At 36.5% G+C, this 17,651-nt stretch overlaps 1 long non-coding RNA gene across 2 annotated transcripts in view; it reads left to right on the top strand.

Moving 5' to 3' along the window:
• Window positions 1-16,338: 16,338 nt before the first annotated feature.
• The window catches only part of LOC141517677 (uncharacterized), a 64,250-nt gene continuing 62,937 nt past the window's right edge, over window positions 16,339-17,651 (top strand). For both annotated transcript variants that reach the window (XR_012476941.1, XR_012476942.1), the window contains exon 1: window positions 16,339-16,551. This is a non-coding gene — a long non-coding RNA (uncharacterized LOC141517677). The remainder of the gene's footprint in view (window positions 16,552-17,651) is intronic.

The raw sequence follows: 17,651 nt of genomic DNA on the forward strand, positions 1-17,651 counted from the left end.
AGTTATGCCATTAAAATAAAAGATAGGAACAAACATTTCTCTAAAGAATGATTATACTCTATTAATTACCACATAAAAAATGCTGCAAATCATTAATCCCAGAAACAAATTAAAATAGCTGATATTTCCCTCTAAAATATGCAAAGATAAAAAATAGTATCATAGGTACTATGGAAAGAAAGGCACACAGATATATATTGTTGTTTAGAGTTGCAAATTTTATTCTAGTAAAGAATTTGTGCTTATAATTATGCAAAAGTTATTAAACTTTTTGTGCTTTTTGACTCTCTAATGAATATTTATTCCAAAGTGGTTAAAATCAGAAAGAAGCATCCAGGAAATAACAAAATAGTGACAGCAGAAAATTTTATGCTAACAAAAGATTTGAATCAATGTAAATGTCACTGACTGGAAAATGACTAGGTAAATTGTGATATATGAAACTACTGGAATATGATTGTAATATAAGAAACAATGAATAAGAGAATTCAGAGGAGGGAAGACTTTTATGAAATAATGCAGAATAAAGGAAAATCAATAAACCAATATACAGAACTATAATATTTTCAAAAAGTACATAAAGGATAATGCATGAAATTATAAAACATATCTTCATTGCAGAATTAGATGAAAAATGCCCTTTCCACCTGTCACTGGAGATGTGGGGGATGTATGCTTTGGCATATACTGCCAGATTGGTTTGATATTATCATTAGCTTTAGGTATTCTATGTTTCTTGTTATAAAGGAAAACTTTTGGAAGTAGGAAAGAAGAGGAAATATATCTAGAAATAAACACAAAATAAATTAATATTCTTTTTGTTTGTTTTTTTGCAAGGCAATGGAGTTAAGTGACATGCCCAAGGTCACACAGCTAAGGTGGTAATAAGTGTCTGAAGTCAGATTTAGAACTCAGGGCTTCTTGACTCCAGGACTGGTCCTCTAACTACTGTACCACCTAATTGCCCTGAATCAATATAGTTCTAAGAATTAACTAAAGAGAATACAAAAAACAAAACCAAAGACTAATAATTTATTAAAAATAATATTAGTTAAAGAGATCAAAGGAAGCATACTTGTCACCAGAGAATGGTGTTGGCAGGTTTGTTCACTGTATTATATGATTTTGCACCCTATTCAATGCATGAACAGATGTGTACGTTGTGTTCTGGAAAGACTAATATCTTGGTGTGAAGGCTATCCAGTTCTTTTGAAGACTGCTTTCCACCTTTACTGTCTACCTGATCCATCTAACTCTAAACTGTAGAAATTACAGTGACCACACTCTGGGAAACTGCTTCACCTGACAGGCTAAATCAGGGTAACTGAGGGATGCTAAACCCATCAATGGAATCAGTGGAATGTCTACCCTAAAGTTGTGTAGACTTCCTCTGGTGGAATGGGTAGATGAGAACAATTTGTTCAAACTGCAATGAAGACAACTGAGGTAGATTCTGTGCTATTAGAACCTTACTAGACATCGAAGATACCAAGCTTATCTGGAGCCTTCATCAGTAGTCTTGACTCTGTCTTTCTACTGGACTGTGATGACTCTGGGCGAGAGTGAGGCCAATGAATTTGTGCAACTCTGCCTCACTTAAATCCAATTGATACTTGAATCAAAAGACATCATCCAAACCATTTTCATCATTTTTACCTATCACAAAATCCTGTGCCAACAGGCAAGTTACAAAGCAGCAGGTGCAGAAACACTAGGAGCAATAGTCATAACTGCACACAGGTAGCCCAGGCTATAGGAGGCAGCAGTGGGATTCAGCACCCCAATGGATGTCTGAAAACATTATTAAGGATCATACTGCTCACATCCTCGTGTGAAGAAGGGATTGGAAAAGGTGCCCTAGAAATTGTCTGCTTACTCAACCCTGGCCTTATTATCACAGAGATCCCACCCTGCAATCAAAACAAAGAAAAAAATGCTTTTGTAAAGATTATATCATTCACCTTAGAACACAGAATGTGTGTACACTTATAGACAACACAATTGTCAGTAGACCTGAAAGACGAACAAGCTCATTTTGAAAGAACTCAGCAAGTATTGCATCCAAGTAGCAGCCCTAAATGAAACAAAGCTTACTAGAGTCAGAACTGGATATATGTTTTTCTGGAGTGATTGCAGTGAAAGAAAGCACCTTAAAGCTTATGGAGTTTTTTCAATAAAAACTAATATAATCAAATCTAGACTAATCTAGACTACCAAAAGGAGTGAATGACAAGCTCATGACAATGTGATTGCCACTTATCACCATCATTACTGCCTATGCTCCCAATGTAATTGAACACTGATGAGGTCAAAGAAAAATTTTATGAAGACCTGGAGACCTACAATATCAATGTGCCAAAGGTGGACAAACTTATAATTCTGGGTGCCTTTAATGATAGAAGAATATCAGACTGTTAGACATGGCAAGGAGTCCTTAGTAGAATTGAAGTTGAAAATAGCAACAGCACCTACTACATAAGATTTGTGCATCTCATGACCTTCTCATCACCAACAGTGTCTTCCATTTACTTAAATGAAAGAAAACTTTGTGAATGCACCCTTGCAGCAAACATTGACATTTAATAGACTTTGTGATTGTAAGGAGAATAGGCAAACAGGAGTTGAGAGTGACAAAAGCGATGTGTGGCAGAGAGTGTTGAACTGATTTTAGACATCCTTTCCAAGCGAAATATTTGCATCCTATAAAAATGGCAGCCCCCCCAGGCAAAATTACTTTTTCTTTCTCTGGTTTTTGCAAGGCAATAGGGTTAAGTGACTTGCCCAAGGTCACACAGGTAATTATTAAGTGTCTGACAGCAGATTTGAACTCAGGTCCTCCGTACTTGAGGGCCTGTGCTCTACCCATTGTACCACCTAGCTGCCCCTACAAGACAAAATTACTAACAGAGATTTAATGTCAACAGATTAATGTAAGTTTTTCTGAGTGAGAGCATGTTACTGACTTGGAGGGAAAGTTGAGCCAATATACAGTTGGCAGCAATGGAACAGAAAAGAAGTGGGCAACTTTCAGGGATTTCTTATACAGCACTGCATTTGCTCATCTGGGTCAGAACACTCACAAACATCAAGACTGGTTTGATAAAAATGATGGGGAAATTCAAAAATCACTAAAATGAAAAATGAGACCTCCATAGGGTCCAGAAGCAGAGTTCATCCATCTCTAAGAAGACAGCATTTAATTCTATCAAAAGTAAGTACAAACGAAACTTAAAAAGATACTGAATTCTTGTTTCAGTATGAAGGTCACTAAATTTTAGTTTTATGTTGATAATAATAATCCAAAGTACTTTTTATGATGCCTTGAATGCTATTTATGGGTCAAAGACCTATGGTGCAACTCAGCTTCAGTGCTAATAGGACCACACTGATCAGTGATAAAGTTAAGATCTTAGAGAGTTGAGCTGAACACTTCCACAGTGTTCTCAACAGACCATCATCACACAATGCTGAACACTGATTGTTTTTCTCAGGTTTATCTCTAGCTGAAGTTCCAAGCGAAGAAGAGGTTTTGAATGCCATTAGACTACTTTCATATGTCAAAGCACCTATTGCTGATTCTATTCCAGCTGAGATTTACAAGATGAGGGGTCCATTGTGCCTTAAAAAACTAACTGAAATTTTATAGGTTAAAAGACAAGAACTGTTACCCCCAGAAATGAAGTTGAAAATAGCAACAGCAATGGTCACCTACCACAGAAGATTTGTGCATCTCATGACCTTCTCATCATCAACAGTGACACTTAGTGGCTTTTGAATTTCCCCATCATTTTTATCAAACCAGTCCTGATGTTTGAGTGTTCTGACCCAGATGAGCAAATGCAGTGCTGCAGACACCTCCATTGTCCCTCTCAATAAAAGTAAAGAGAATAGATTGTACTGTGACAATCATGAGGGAGAAGGGGGAAGGGAGAGCAGGTATTTAGTAGTTATTGCTGGCATGATTCTTTCCAGGGTCTTCCTTAATAGGCTGATCCTTCACGTGTAAGATGGTCACCTTCTTGAGAGCCAATGTGGTTTCAGAAAGGACTGAGGACAATATGATGTTTGCTGCCTGACAGCTCCAGGAGAAATGCTATGAGTAAAAGAGTGGGTATACATTTGTAGATCTGACCAAAACCTTTGATACTGTCAGTCACAAGGGCTTATGGAAAATTATGTCAAAATATGGTTGCTCCAAGAAGTTCATCAGTACATAATGTCAGGGGCAGCTAGGTGGCACAGTGGATAGAGCACCGGCCCTGGAGTCAGAAGGACCTGAGTTCAAAACCGGCCTCAGATATTTAATAATTACCTAGCTGTGTGGCCTTGGGCAAGTCACTTAACCCCATTTGCCTTGCAACAACCTAAAAAAATATCATAATAGAATGCTTGCCCAGGTTCTGGATAATGGAAAATTCTTTCATGTTTTCCCAGTCACCAATAGAATCAAAGAAGGCTGTGTGCTTGTTCTAGTGCTTTTTTTAGCATTATGCTGTCAGAAGCCTTCAATGAGGATGAAAATGTCATCAAGGTCAACTACTGCACTAATAGTACATTCTTCATCCTGAAAAGGCTATAAGCCAAGGCCAAGGCCAAAGGGGAGGGAGGTTGGTGCACGATTTTTTTGTTGGCAGATAATTGTACACTCAATGCAGCCTCTTAAGCTGAGATGTAATAAAGTATGGAACAATTTTTTCGCTACTTGTGCAATTTTGGCCTACAATTCAAACCAAGAAAACACAGATTCTTCTTCAGCCAGCACCACACCATCCATATATTGAACCATCAGTTACAATAATCAGTTACAATTGAAAACCATGAATAAATTCATTTATTTTGGTAGTACCCTTTCTAGGGATGTACATATTGATGAGATTGACACATATTGCCAAAGTTAGCTCAATGTTTGGGAGTTTCCAAAGGAAAATGTGGGAGAGAAAAGATATTAGATTGATTACAAAACTGAAGGTCTGCTACGAAAAGTCTAACTCTAATGGACTGGTCATGTTGTTTGAATATAAATATACACTTACCAAAAAGACTGTTTTATTGAGAGCTCCCACAGATAAGCAATCACAAAGTATCAGAAAAAAAGCAGTACAAGGACACTCTCAGGGTCTCTGGAACTTTAGAATTGATTTAATGACATAGGACACACTGGCACAGGATCACCCAGCATGGCATGGCCTCAGAAAAGGTGCTGTGCTTCATGAGCAAAGCAGAATCATATTTGCTCAAAAAAATGCAAAATGAGCAAATTTAGAGAATCTACCTCAAATGTTCACATGGATTATTTGCAATGGGAGAATATCCCAAGCTCTCTTTCTAAGTAGTGTGCATAGTTGCTAAGATCTTATTTTTTATGATGCTAAGCTTCAAGTCTGCTTTTCCATTCTCCTCTTTCACCCTCATCAAGAAACTTCTTTATTCTTCATTTTCTTCTATTACAGTGGTGTCATCTGCATATCTAAGATTGTTGACAGTGTATAACCTTGTCATTCTCCTTTTCCAAATTTAAACCAGTTATCCCATGTTCTTTTTCTTTGAGATGATTTTTTATTGCTGTCTCTTATACAATAGTGCAAAGTTCTGTCCACTGTTCTTCAGGTACTCTATCTACCAGATCTAATCTTTTAAATCTATTCATTACTTCCATTTCATACCCAAAAGGGATGATTTATATGGTCTTATGGTTTTCCCTACTTTCTTCAATTTAAATCTGAATTTTATATTAAGAAACTCATGATCTGAGTCACAGTTAGCTCCAGGTCTTGTTTTCAGTGATAGTATGGAACTTTTCCATCGTTGGTTGCAAAGTGTATAATCAATCTGATTTCTATATTGACTTTTTAATGATAACCATGTGTAATGTTATGCTCTGTTTGTTTCATTTGATACTCCAAGTCTAAACTTGACTATTCTTTCAATTATGTTTTGATTCCCTACTTCGGCATTTCTATCCCTTACAGTGACATGACATCTTTTTTTGTGTCATTTTAGAAAATGTGAATTTTCATAGAACTGATCAACTTTGGTCTCTTCAGCATTAGTGGTTGGGCCATTGATTTTCATTATTGTGATGTTAAATGGTTTGCCTTAGATTTGAAAAGATATCATTCTGTCATTTTTGAGATTATACCCCAGTACTGTTTTTTTACCCTCTTAATGACAATGAGGAACAAAAAACGTTTTTTCATGCATTATTATGGATATTAAAGTAAAAAGAAAATTAAGCAGTAATACAGACTAGTTTTCTTAGGGAAATTTAGCAAAAGCTAAAAGAGAGGAATTAAAGGCAGTTGCTAGGTTGTTACAACTGGCCTGTCCTATAGAAGACAAGCAGCATAAAGAGAAAGCAGCATGGAGAGAAAATTAAGGACAATAGCAAGTATGTTGCAATTGGGCTGATCCTTAGGAGGGAAAGTCCAGGGTTTATATAGGGGAGTAGGGCTTAGTATATTACTGGGAAAGAGGCAAGAAAGGAATTAGGGTAGTTCTAGGAAGAGATTAAGGAGTGGGTAACACATAGACTGCACATATCCTGAAGGGTCAATTTAGTGTCTTAAAGTAATTTCTGTAAGAAAGACAATGGAATGAGACAATGGGTGTATGGGCAGGCTTCAAGAACCTTCCATAACTCTGAACAATGGGATGGAAGTCAGTGTTGATGTAAGACCGCACAGAAAAAAAATGTTTATAATTTAACATGATCAGCAAAGAGAGAACAGATTAATTCTCTAATATTCCTTCTGCTACAAAAGTAGATGGCTTTAATTTTTTTCACAAAACATAAGACAAAATTCTCAGTTGAGGGAGATGGGAAAGGCAACCCTGAGAGGTTTAAGGAGAGATGAAAAGATTTAAAAGAGCCACTATAGAGAATGGGATAGTGAGTTGATGAGAAGGGTGTACTGTGGCTAGCACAGTGAAGGGCCAGTTAAGGCTGTAAACAAAATTACACCCAGACAAAATAGGTGCAAATGATTTTTTTCTACCTTTATTCAGCAGCAGCTCTGTACTAGTAAAAGGCAAATGGTAAAAATGACCCAAGTCTGAGGAGTAGCAGAGCACAATCAACAAAATTTTAAGGGAGTAGGGATTCAAGTGAGATTAATGATAATTAATAATTAATGATTGGGGAAATCCAGGATTCTCTCCTTCTTCTAAAGTCTTTATTTTTAAAAGTTCAGTCTCTTGAAGGACACTGATGATAATGACATTGGACTATGTTTTTCAAGATCCCACCCTGGTGCAGTGACCATTGTGTTCTGCTCAGGCTTAGGTGAAGCATAAACTCTTTGAACAAATTGCCTAAAGTTGGGGGCAATCTGTGTAGAGAGATAGCCTGTCCAAAGGTGACATGATGTCACACTCAACCACACATTTTTTAATTTTAATTTTTTTTTTAGTTTTTGCAAGGCAATGGGGTTAAGTGGCTTGCCCAAGATCACACAGTTAGGTAATTATTAAGTGTCTGAGGCCAGATTTGAACTCAGGTACTCCTGACTCCAGGACTGGTGCTCTGTCTGTCCACTGTACCATCTATCCACCCCCTTAACTCCACATTTTAAAATAGCCTATCTCCCATTGAACTAACTAATCAGAGGTGATTGCCACTCCTCAGGAACACCTACTCTTCAAAGGGTATATAAACTGTGTGTTCACTGCCAAAATCGTCTTTGGTCTGCCAATTGACCATCCTTTTATTAATAATGTGCTTGCTTATTAATAAAATTATTAAAATACCCAGAAACTATATCTCTTGAATTTTTTAATCATCTCATAAGAGAGAAGGGTGCTATAGAGTTGAACTGGGTTCACTTAGTGGTCAAGATAAGAAAAAGAGAATAGTTAGGGGGAAAGAGTGTGGGAAAGAATTAGATGGTCAAGGAATAAGAGGATATGGTATAGATTGAATGGTTTGTAAGGAAAAATAGAGTGAAAAGTAAAAAGTCAATAGATTATGGTAAGATAAGGATAAGGGGATTTTTGAAATTCTTAAGTATGGAGGGGGAAGTACATTTGTAAGTTATAGCAAAGATCAAAGATACAACTATCTTTTTGTGTGACTCAAAGTAGAATACCTCATGGAATTGAGTAGGTTGAAGAATTGTGATTTGAGTTAATTGAGTGATTAAAGTATTTAAGGACTGGAGTTGGGAAGAAGAGAACTGATATGATGTTTGTCCTTCAGTCTCAAAGAAGACCATGACATCAGGGAGGTGATGCCCATGACAAGCACATGAATTAGATTTGAGTGAGAGGGTGCTGTGCTAAGTAACTGCTCTCACTTTCTCCTTCAGAGTTATCTGGATTCAGTGGTCAGATATTAATCAGGATGACTGGAGATGACTCTGGATATGGAGCAATCAGGATTAAGTGACTTGCCCAAAGTCATACAGCTAGTAAATGTCAAGTCTATGAGGCCACATTTGAACTCAGGTCCTCGAGTCAAAATCCAGTGTTTTATCTACTGTAGCAGAATAATTGTGGGCCACATGCCAAATTTATTGAGGAAGAGGGGAGAATAACCTAAAGGTTACTGGAAGTCTGTAGATTCCAGGATTTTGATTGAGTGGCAAATGTGAATAGCCTGCTCCTCAAAGAGGATCCTCAAAGAGAGGTTACTAAGTGTTACAGGTAAAGAAAGAATTGAAAATGATATTGGGGAGCAAGGAATAGTCCAATTTGTCTCCTTTCATCAGTAAGTCAAGGGAAATTAGTGATGATACAGCCAATATTATAAAGGGTGGCCAAGGAAACCACCATCATATGAGAATCAGATTTCAATAATAGCTAATATATAAAGGAGTAAGAAAGGAAAATATTTAGAATAAGGGAAAGATGAATGGATGAGTGGTATTTATTTTGATCTTTGAAATGGGAGAATTGAGGGGAAAAGGAATAAGGAACTTAGAGGTGAGGGGTAGGGAATGTGGTTTGGTTTGATGGTCTATAAGGCTTAAGAATCATTGAGCTGTATGGGGTAGGACTGGGCACAAAAATGCTTATCATTGAGTGGAGGATGCCACTTATAGCTAGGGAGAAAAATCAGTTTCACAGTTACAACATGGCAGAAACATTGATACAGTTATCAAAAGAAACTGGAGGATTTAGTTATCCAACATGAGTAAGCACAGCCAATAAAACTAAGGAACTTAGGGGATACATTAAAAGAATCAACCTTCCAAGAACAGACACGTGTTTGTTCCATCATACTCTTTCCTCAACAGAACTCCTCTATACTATCAGGAATAGTTCTAGGCTACACAATTTTAAAAAGACATGGACCATATCAAAAGCATCTAGAAGAGGGCAACTACAGTGGTGAGCTTGTGATATATAAGGTCCTTGAGACTATAACATAAAAGAATCATTTGAAGAATCTAGATATATTTTGGTAGAGCAAAAGAAACCCTCAGAGTCATAATAGCTGTCATCAAGTATTTGAAGGGCTGCCATGTGATAAATGGATTTGTTTTGTTCTCTTTGGTCCCAGAAGGCATAACAAGGAAGAATGGGTAGAAATTACAAAGTGGCAAAGTTCAGCTTCATACCAGGAAAACCTTTTTAATAATTTGAGCTGTCCAAAATAATAAAATTACTTTCTCAAGGGGTTCTCCATAGAGGATTTCAAGTAGAGATTATACAACCACTTATCAAGAATGTCATAGAAGGGATTCTTTTCATGTAGGTGTGGGATTAGCTGAACATTGAGGTCCTTTCCAACTCTCAAATTCTATAATGTACCATATTTTCCACTTATTGGAGAAATGAATCTTTTCTTAAAGGTATAGAGTCCACAGGAAAAAATATGGAATGTAAAGATACTTTATTTATTTTTGTAATAAATATTTCTAATGGACCACACACACTGTGCTAGACACTAAGGATACAAAGACAAAAGTGAAATCATCTCTACCCTCAAAGAGTTTAAATTTCATCAGGGGAAGAATAATAAATACAAAAGCAACATAAAATATATATTAACCAACTACATATGGGAGCACTAAATCAGGGAGATTAGGAAATGCTTTACATAAGATATACCTTTCTCCTCTATTAAAAATAAAAGTAAGAATGCTTATAATAATAATAACTAGAATTTGGACAGTGGCACAAATCATAGAACTGCCATGAACCTTTGCAGTAAAGATGAAAGTTCTTCAGTCAAGGATAGAAAAATTAATACTACAATATATACTTTGGCCCAGACTGAAAAGTCATAAAGACTGCTGAGCAAACTATATAAAAAAGCAAATCCCAGGTTTCTTTCCAAGAATAGTCACTAAACGTGACTGCTTTATAAAGAATTTATTTTTACATCAGAACCATTAATTGTTTTAGGAGCAAATCTTTGTTCTTCTTATTATTTTAGAAGGCCATGATCAAAGATAAATATAATTCGATAATTGTGTAAAATGGATGCCTATAATTACTACATGAACATTTAAGGGAGAAAAGGGATCAAGAGATGAACCATCACTAAAAACTAATCTATACAGCCTGAAAAGAAATTGAATCATTCCATTGGTCATAAAAGGAGAGTTAAAGAAAGCATTCATATTTTTTCACTTCACTTCAATCCTTGAATTTCTCTAATTCTATTGGTCTGAATATTCCCTTTTATGACACTAATCAACCCCTATTGGTGCCCTGGTTTCTGGTCTTCATCAGTTTCCAGGATACCATGATATCTGATATCTGTCCTTCTAGTCATTCATTTCTCCAAACTAGCCATACTCTTACTCCAGTGTCAGAATCAGAGTTGGGCCAATTTGTCAAGTCTTTTCATTTTTTTTAGAATGTGTTAGATTTGCCACTTTGATATCATAGTCTCCAAGAACCCAGTCATCTCCATATCATAATAAAACATCATAGAATGACTCTAGTGGAGACAAATTTAATTATATGACAAAAAGAATCTTGATTATTTCTTTACTATGTTGCCAATCAAATTGTTTCCCTTGCTGAGGGCTCAAAATGTGCTAGCTACTAATGGCAATGAATATCAAACATCTTCTTGGTTCGTATTAGTCATGCCCTGTGAAACAGATAAGAACATCTGGGCAGGCTTTTGTATACCTACTTGTCAATACAAACAAGGAAAAAGCTTGAACGTGGAATCAGCTTAGGGAGTTCTTAGAGCTCTTTTTTTTTGGGGGGGGGGTTGTGTGATTGAAGAGAAATTAAAAAGATAATGGGCAGGGAGCACTTATTTAGGTGGACCTAGGACTTTAATAGTGTTCTCTGGTTAAGTGGTGGAATATACAATTCATCCTTAGTATAGTGACTATGAACTTTATCCCTGAGCTAATGTCATTCTGAAGACCTTGTGTTAATCCAAGAAAATCATGGCTTTGGTCGGGACCAAAGAGAACATAAGTGTTACAGACCCCATATTTTGTTTGTCTATGTGAATATTTGGCCCAAAGAAGATGACTACTATTATAGCAATACATTTTATATGATTGATAATACTTGCACAGACTAATGAAGAATTGAAGAGTAAGATCAGAACTTTAGAAGTCATCAAAATCAGCTTCATCATTTTATACATGAAACAGTGAAGACTGAAAAGTATTGAATGAGTTGTTGGAGATCACATAGCTAATATGAATCTGAGACAGGATTTGAATTCTTACTCTAAGTCAAGAGCGATATTCAGTTTGACCTGAAGTTCCATCTTAAATCTTCCCTGAATACTTCAATTCATAACATCTCTGAGAACAAAATATGACTAGATTTGATGATTCAGGGAAAGTAAATCTCACTCTCATGACCAGCTCTTATCTGAGGTTTTCCTTTAACCTTTAACTAATCTTGAAACCATTATTCACTCTGTCCTTATTGCTAAATGTCTCTTCCTCTATCCCATATATCTTCCTGTCCATTCCTATTCTTAGCCTATTCATCCATCAAAACTCAGCTTAAGGGCAGCTAGGTGGCGGGGTAGATAGAGCATTGGCCCTGGAGTCAGGAGGATCTGAGTTCAAATATGGCCTCAGACACTTAATAAATACCTAGCTGTGTGGTCTTGGGCAAGCCACTTAACCCCATTTGCCTTGCAAAAAAAAACCCTAAAAAAAACCTCAGCTCAAAATCCACCTTATTGAAATGCAAATTAAAGCATCTTTGAGATACCACCTCACACCTCTCAGACTGGCCAATATGACCATAAAGGACAATGATCAATGTTGGAAGGGATGTGGGAAATCTGGGAACTAATACATTGTTGGTGGAGCTGTGAACTCATCCAACCTTTCTGGAGAGAAATTTGGAATTACACCCAAAAATCAACAAAAATGTTCATACCTTTTGATCTGGCAATACCACTACTGGGTCTATACCCTGAAGAGATGATGGAAAAGGGTAAAAGCATCACTTGAACAAAAATATTCATGGTAGCTCTGTTTGTAGTGGCAAAGAATTAGAAATTGGGTAAATGTCCTTCAATTGGGGAATGGCTTAACAAACTGTGTATATGTATGTCATGGAAGACTATTGTTCTATTAGAAACCAGGAGGGATGGGAATTCAGGGAAGCCTGAAAGGATTTGCATGAACTGATGCTGAGCAAGATGAGCAGAACCAGAAAAACATTGTACACCCTAACAGCAATAATGGGGTGATGCTCATTCCATCAGTGCAACAATCAGGGACAATTTGGGAGTATCTGCGAAGGAGAATACCATCTGTATCCAGAGAAAGAATTGTAGAGTTTGAACAAAGACCAAAGACTATTACCTTTAATTTAAGGGCAAAATAAAGTTATCTTATTATTTAATTTTACTCTCTCTATACTTTATTTTTCTTCCTTAAGGATATGATTTCTCTCTCATCACATTCAACTTAGATCAATGCATACCATGGAAACAATGTAAAGACTAACAGACTGCCTTCTATGGAGGTTGGGGGGAGGAAAACAAGAGTAGGGGAAAATTATAAAATTCAAATTAAATAAAATCTTAAAGAAAAAAAAGCCATTTCATTCCCTTCCCTTCCAGATGAATTTGAACACCTGTAACATTACTGTATTTGAATCTTTCTTCTGTTATTCACTTTCTGCCTTGTTTTATATATGTATATATGACCTATGTTCTCTGTTGGCATGGTTGGCAAGGTAAATCTTGATATAAAAAGCTATGTCAATGGAGTACCAAAGTTGAGGGGCAAGTACTTCCAATTCAAGGGTAAAAAAACTTCTAAAATTATATTCAAGGCACTATGCTAGCTTCTAGAAATAAAATTATAAAACTAAAAAGGAACTCTGCTTCTTATGGCTACTTACTATCAAGTCTTTGTGCTATAGGCCACATTGACCTAGAGTTGACTTCATGGTTAACTTGACTCCACCCTGCTTGGATCAAGTTGTTTATCACTTGGTCTTTATCAGCTTCTGCCTGATTTCCTATCCTCATTGCCAGCTGTCATATCTGGGGTCTCTGTTTGGCCTAAATCCTAAATTCAACAAATCTTTACTAAATTGATATTATAAGCAAGGTATTGGGCTAGCTTTGGGAGATAAAAAGAAGCAACCAAAAACAGTCCTTGTTTCCTTCAAGGGAATTATATTCTACTCAGGAGGTAGAATACTTAAACAAATGTTTCTATCAGCTGTCCTAGAATGAACTCAATTATGTACAAATAGACTCATTACTCAAAGACTGGTCTCTAAATGTTGAGGTGTTTTTATAGTTGCCTCTGTGGCCTTTACCTTTAATTTAGAATGACCCAAACGACAAAATGGCTGTGAGACCAGTGGAGTTCTGACATTCCCTATAAGCATTAATTCAGGCATTAAAACTTTCATTGTGCAGTCTTTGACCAATAACCAAGCCTAAATTAGTCAGCATTCAGAAGGTGATTCTATATGACTATGAATAATGGACCATGGAAGAAACAAAGCTAAGTATCTCCTACTCTGTGCCAGAACAATGCTGGGCCCAGAGGAAGCAGGATGAGGGACAGATTGTGGTTTGCCAGTGGAAAGAAAACTACATTTCTGAGATCTCAGCTACATAATTCAACGAAGTAAGGAAGATCAGAATTTAAAGCCTATTTCAGATATTCGTTGTATAGCCTGAGCAAGTAAACTGTATATGCCTCAGTTTTTCCTCATCTATAAAATGGATATAATATTAATAGTTACCTCCCAAGGTTATTGTGAGGATCAAATGACATAAATAATTTTTAAAATCCTGTGCAGATTTTAGAATGCCATGGTTCCTGTTAATCTACATTGTAAGCCCCACAAAAGTTCCTTTTCATCTTTTTATTTGCCATAATCACTGATAATTTATGCATAAATATTTTTCTTTTTTTTTTTCATTGGTAAACTATCTCAGCTCCCCAGGTTAATTTATGTTCTCATTCCCAATCCTATATAACCAACCCTTGTCTCTTTCCTGAAATCTAGGCTCAGTATACTGTCTTTTGAAAATCTTGTAATGGATGACCTGTAGATATCTCAGATATACAAGATTCATTATTTCCCCCCAAAACTATCTGTCTTCTTAACTTCCCTATTATTACAAACATGACTACCATCCTCCAATCACTCAGATTAACTCAGCATCATTCTTGTAACTAATATATATTCACTTTACATATCCAGAGGATTTTCCAAGTCTTGTCATTTTCTCGTGTAATCTCTGACAGAAGTGACTTTTTCATCACTAACACAGTCACAGGCAATGGCCCTCATCATCTCAAGTATGGTATACTGAATTTGCCCTTTTGATCTCCAAAGATCTCTCCCCATTGCTCCCATCCTTCACTCAACTGACAAAATGCTCAGCTTAAAGTTCAGGTCTTAACATATTGCCCCCTTCCACTTAACAAGCTCCAACAATTTCTTTTTTATGTTCAGGTGAAAATATGAAATACAGAATAGCTTTTAAAGCTCTTCACATCCTTCACAATGACCTGTTCATACCTTTCTAATCTTCTGATAATTAGTTCCCCTCCATATACTCTGAAATCCAGTGACACTAGTCTTCTTGCTATTCCATGTGCACAATACTCAATCTCCCAAAATGATTCCTTTTTACTGACTAGAATCCATGCCTAGCATACTATCCCTACTCACATCCTTCAATATTCAATTCAAATCCTACCTTTGGTTGGAAGTCTTTCCAGGTTTCTTCCTCTTCATCCCAACTGCCACTAGTATTTTCCCTCTAATATCACTTTTTTCCACATATTCTGTTTCTTGTACAAATATAGTTGTTTGTATGTCATTTCATACAAACAAAAGTTCCTTATCGCCAAGTTTTTTCCTTTTGTTGCATCCTCTATGTTTATGAGTGGCCTGTACCTAATAAGCACTTTTTAAAAAGAAAGTTTGATGACTAGTTGATTGATCCAAAGTCCAAAAGAGCTCCCTGTTTCTACCTGTTACTTCTAAAAATTTTTTTAATGTTTATTTTTGACTTGGTTGAATTAATTTCTCTTTTATCCTTTCTTTCTCCATTCCTTCCCCTTTCTCTCTCTTCATCTCTTTTCCTTGTCCTAATTTCCTCCCTAACCTCTAACAGGTTTAGTCTCAAGATTTCTCTTTATAAAGCAAATGCCCTAAGGCCATAATAATTAAAATCCCTACTAAGGCCTAGGTGAATTATATTGAACTGAACTGGTCAGGAAATAATTTTAGTAGAGAGAGAGAGAGAGAGAGAGAGAGAGAGAGAGAGAGAGAGAGAGACTATATTATTCTTCAAGATTCCATATTCCACAGACATTAGACAAATACTCTCCTTTGCTTTTCTTCTCATTTCATGTAAATAAGCTGTTAAAAGACTTATGAGATCCAAGAGCACTATGTAGTCTGAGGAAGTACTCAGAGTTGAATAATCTGAGTAATCAAGCTAAGGATACCCAAATCTCCTACTTTTGAAAAAACTCATTCCCCAAAGTCAACAAGCTGGGCAATCTCATCTCCCCATGCCTCCCTCTGAGTCCTGTTTGATTCAAACTTTTTAATGCTGTTACAAGCAGCAGTAATTTGAAACCCCTTTCTGTTCTACTGATGGAGATCTGTGCTTTTATAAATATCATTTTTGCAGATCAACTGAAGAGGGAGATTCATCTAAGTATTCATCTAAGTCTTGGGGTCATGGAGAAAAGCATGACAAAATACACTAGAGAATGAGGGTACTTAGTTCGGAGAACATACCACAGGATGTGAAAGTGGGTCTTACCCTAAACAGTGCTTGAAAGGAACAGTTTGTTCTATGTATGTGGTTTATCTAAACTCTATCCTATTTTCCTCTCTTCTCAACTGATCTCCTTATGAGTAACAGTTTGGATGTGTACAACACGTCACTATTTACAAAATGCCTTCCTCATAACACTGACTAAGCTAGATAGGGCAAGAATTGTTATCTTCTTTTTGGAGATGAGGAAGTAAAAACATAATTGACTTTTATTCACAATGTAAATGCAGGAACTGGGACTTAAATCTTGGTCTTCCAACTCTACATCCTAGACTTATTTCTATTATGCTACACTTGAACTTGATATGTTCCCTGGTGGACCACATCTCTGACCTTGGGTAAGTTACTTCACCTCTGTCAGTCTCCTTTTTCTCAACTGTAAAATAGGCATAGTAGTGGAACCTATCTCACATTCTTGAGAGCATTAAGCCACTCGATATATGTAAAGTATGGAAAGTACTTTGCAATATTTTAAAGCCTCAATTGCTAACTATTATGGTTGTTGTTAGAACAACTGACTGAACTAGTTTCTTCCCTTACAAATTATCTTGTATGAGGGCAGCTAGGTGGCACAGTGCATAGAGCACCAGCTAGTACACCAGCCCTGGAGTCAGGAGGACCCAAGTTCAAATTTGATGTCAGACACTTAATAATTACCTAGCTGTGTGACCTTGAGCAAGTCACTTAACTCCATTGCCTTGCAAAAAAAATTATCTTTTATATATATATTTTGTATGTGTTTATACATATACATGTTTTCTACTTTGATATAACATAAATCCTTGAGGGCAGGGACTGTTTCATTTTTATACTTGAATTTTCAAGGCTTAGCATGGAGGGATATGCATTACACCTATCCTTTCATTGCTGAAGAAACTCCTCTCTGAAGAAAAGCCCTGTGTGAAACATCTTTTCCATAACTGATTATTAGAAAGTTGCATAAACCATAGAATCAGGTTTAGAACCTGAAAATGACTTCTGGGATCATCTGGTCTAACCTCCTTATTTTATAATTAGGAAATTGGTGTGTGGAGAAAATAAGTAACTTTCCCAAGGTCACACAGGTTGTAGGATGACTGGAATTTGAGCTCAGGTCCTGTGATCCAACCTTGTAAGTAGTCTCTGCTACTGATCATAACAGTTTTGCATTCCCATGATTTCTTCTTTGATAATATTCTATCTGGTTTCTAGGCTCAACTAACTACCCCCCTTTTTTTTTCCTTGATTGTATTGACCCAGAATGATTTCATTGTCAACTGATTCCCTGATGTGTATGGATATGATTTATCACTTTCTCTTTTATCAGGGTGAAAGTTCCTGTTTCAGAGGTCCCTTTGATTAGCCTGTGTCCTAAATTACACTACAGTAAGTTTCAGGAAAATGAGGTCTTCCTCCTAGTATATTAAACCCACCTTTTAATAACACTATCCATCAACCC

The sequence above is a fragment of the Macrotis lagotis genome, chromosome 3 (assembly GCF_037893015.1).
Source record: "Macrotis lagotis isolate mMagLag1 chromosome 3, bilby.v1.9.chrom.fasta, whole genome shotgun sequence".
Classification (NCBI taxonomy): Eukaryota; Metazoa; Chordata; class Mammalia; order Peramelemorphia; family Peramelidae; genus Macrotis; species Macrotis lagotis.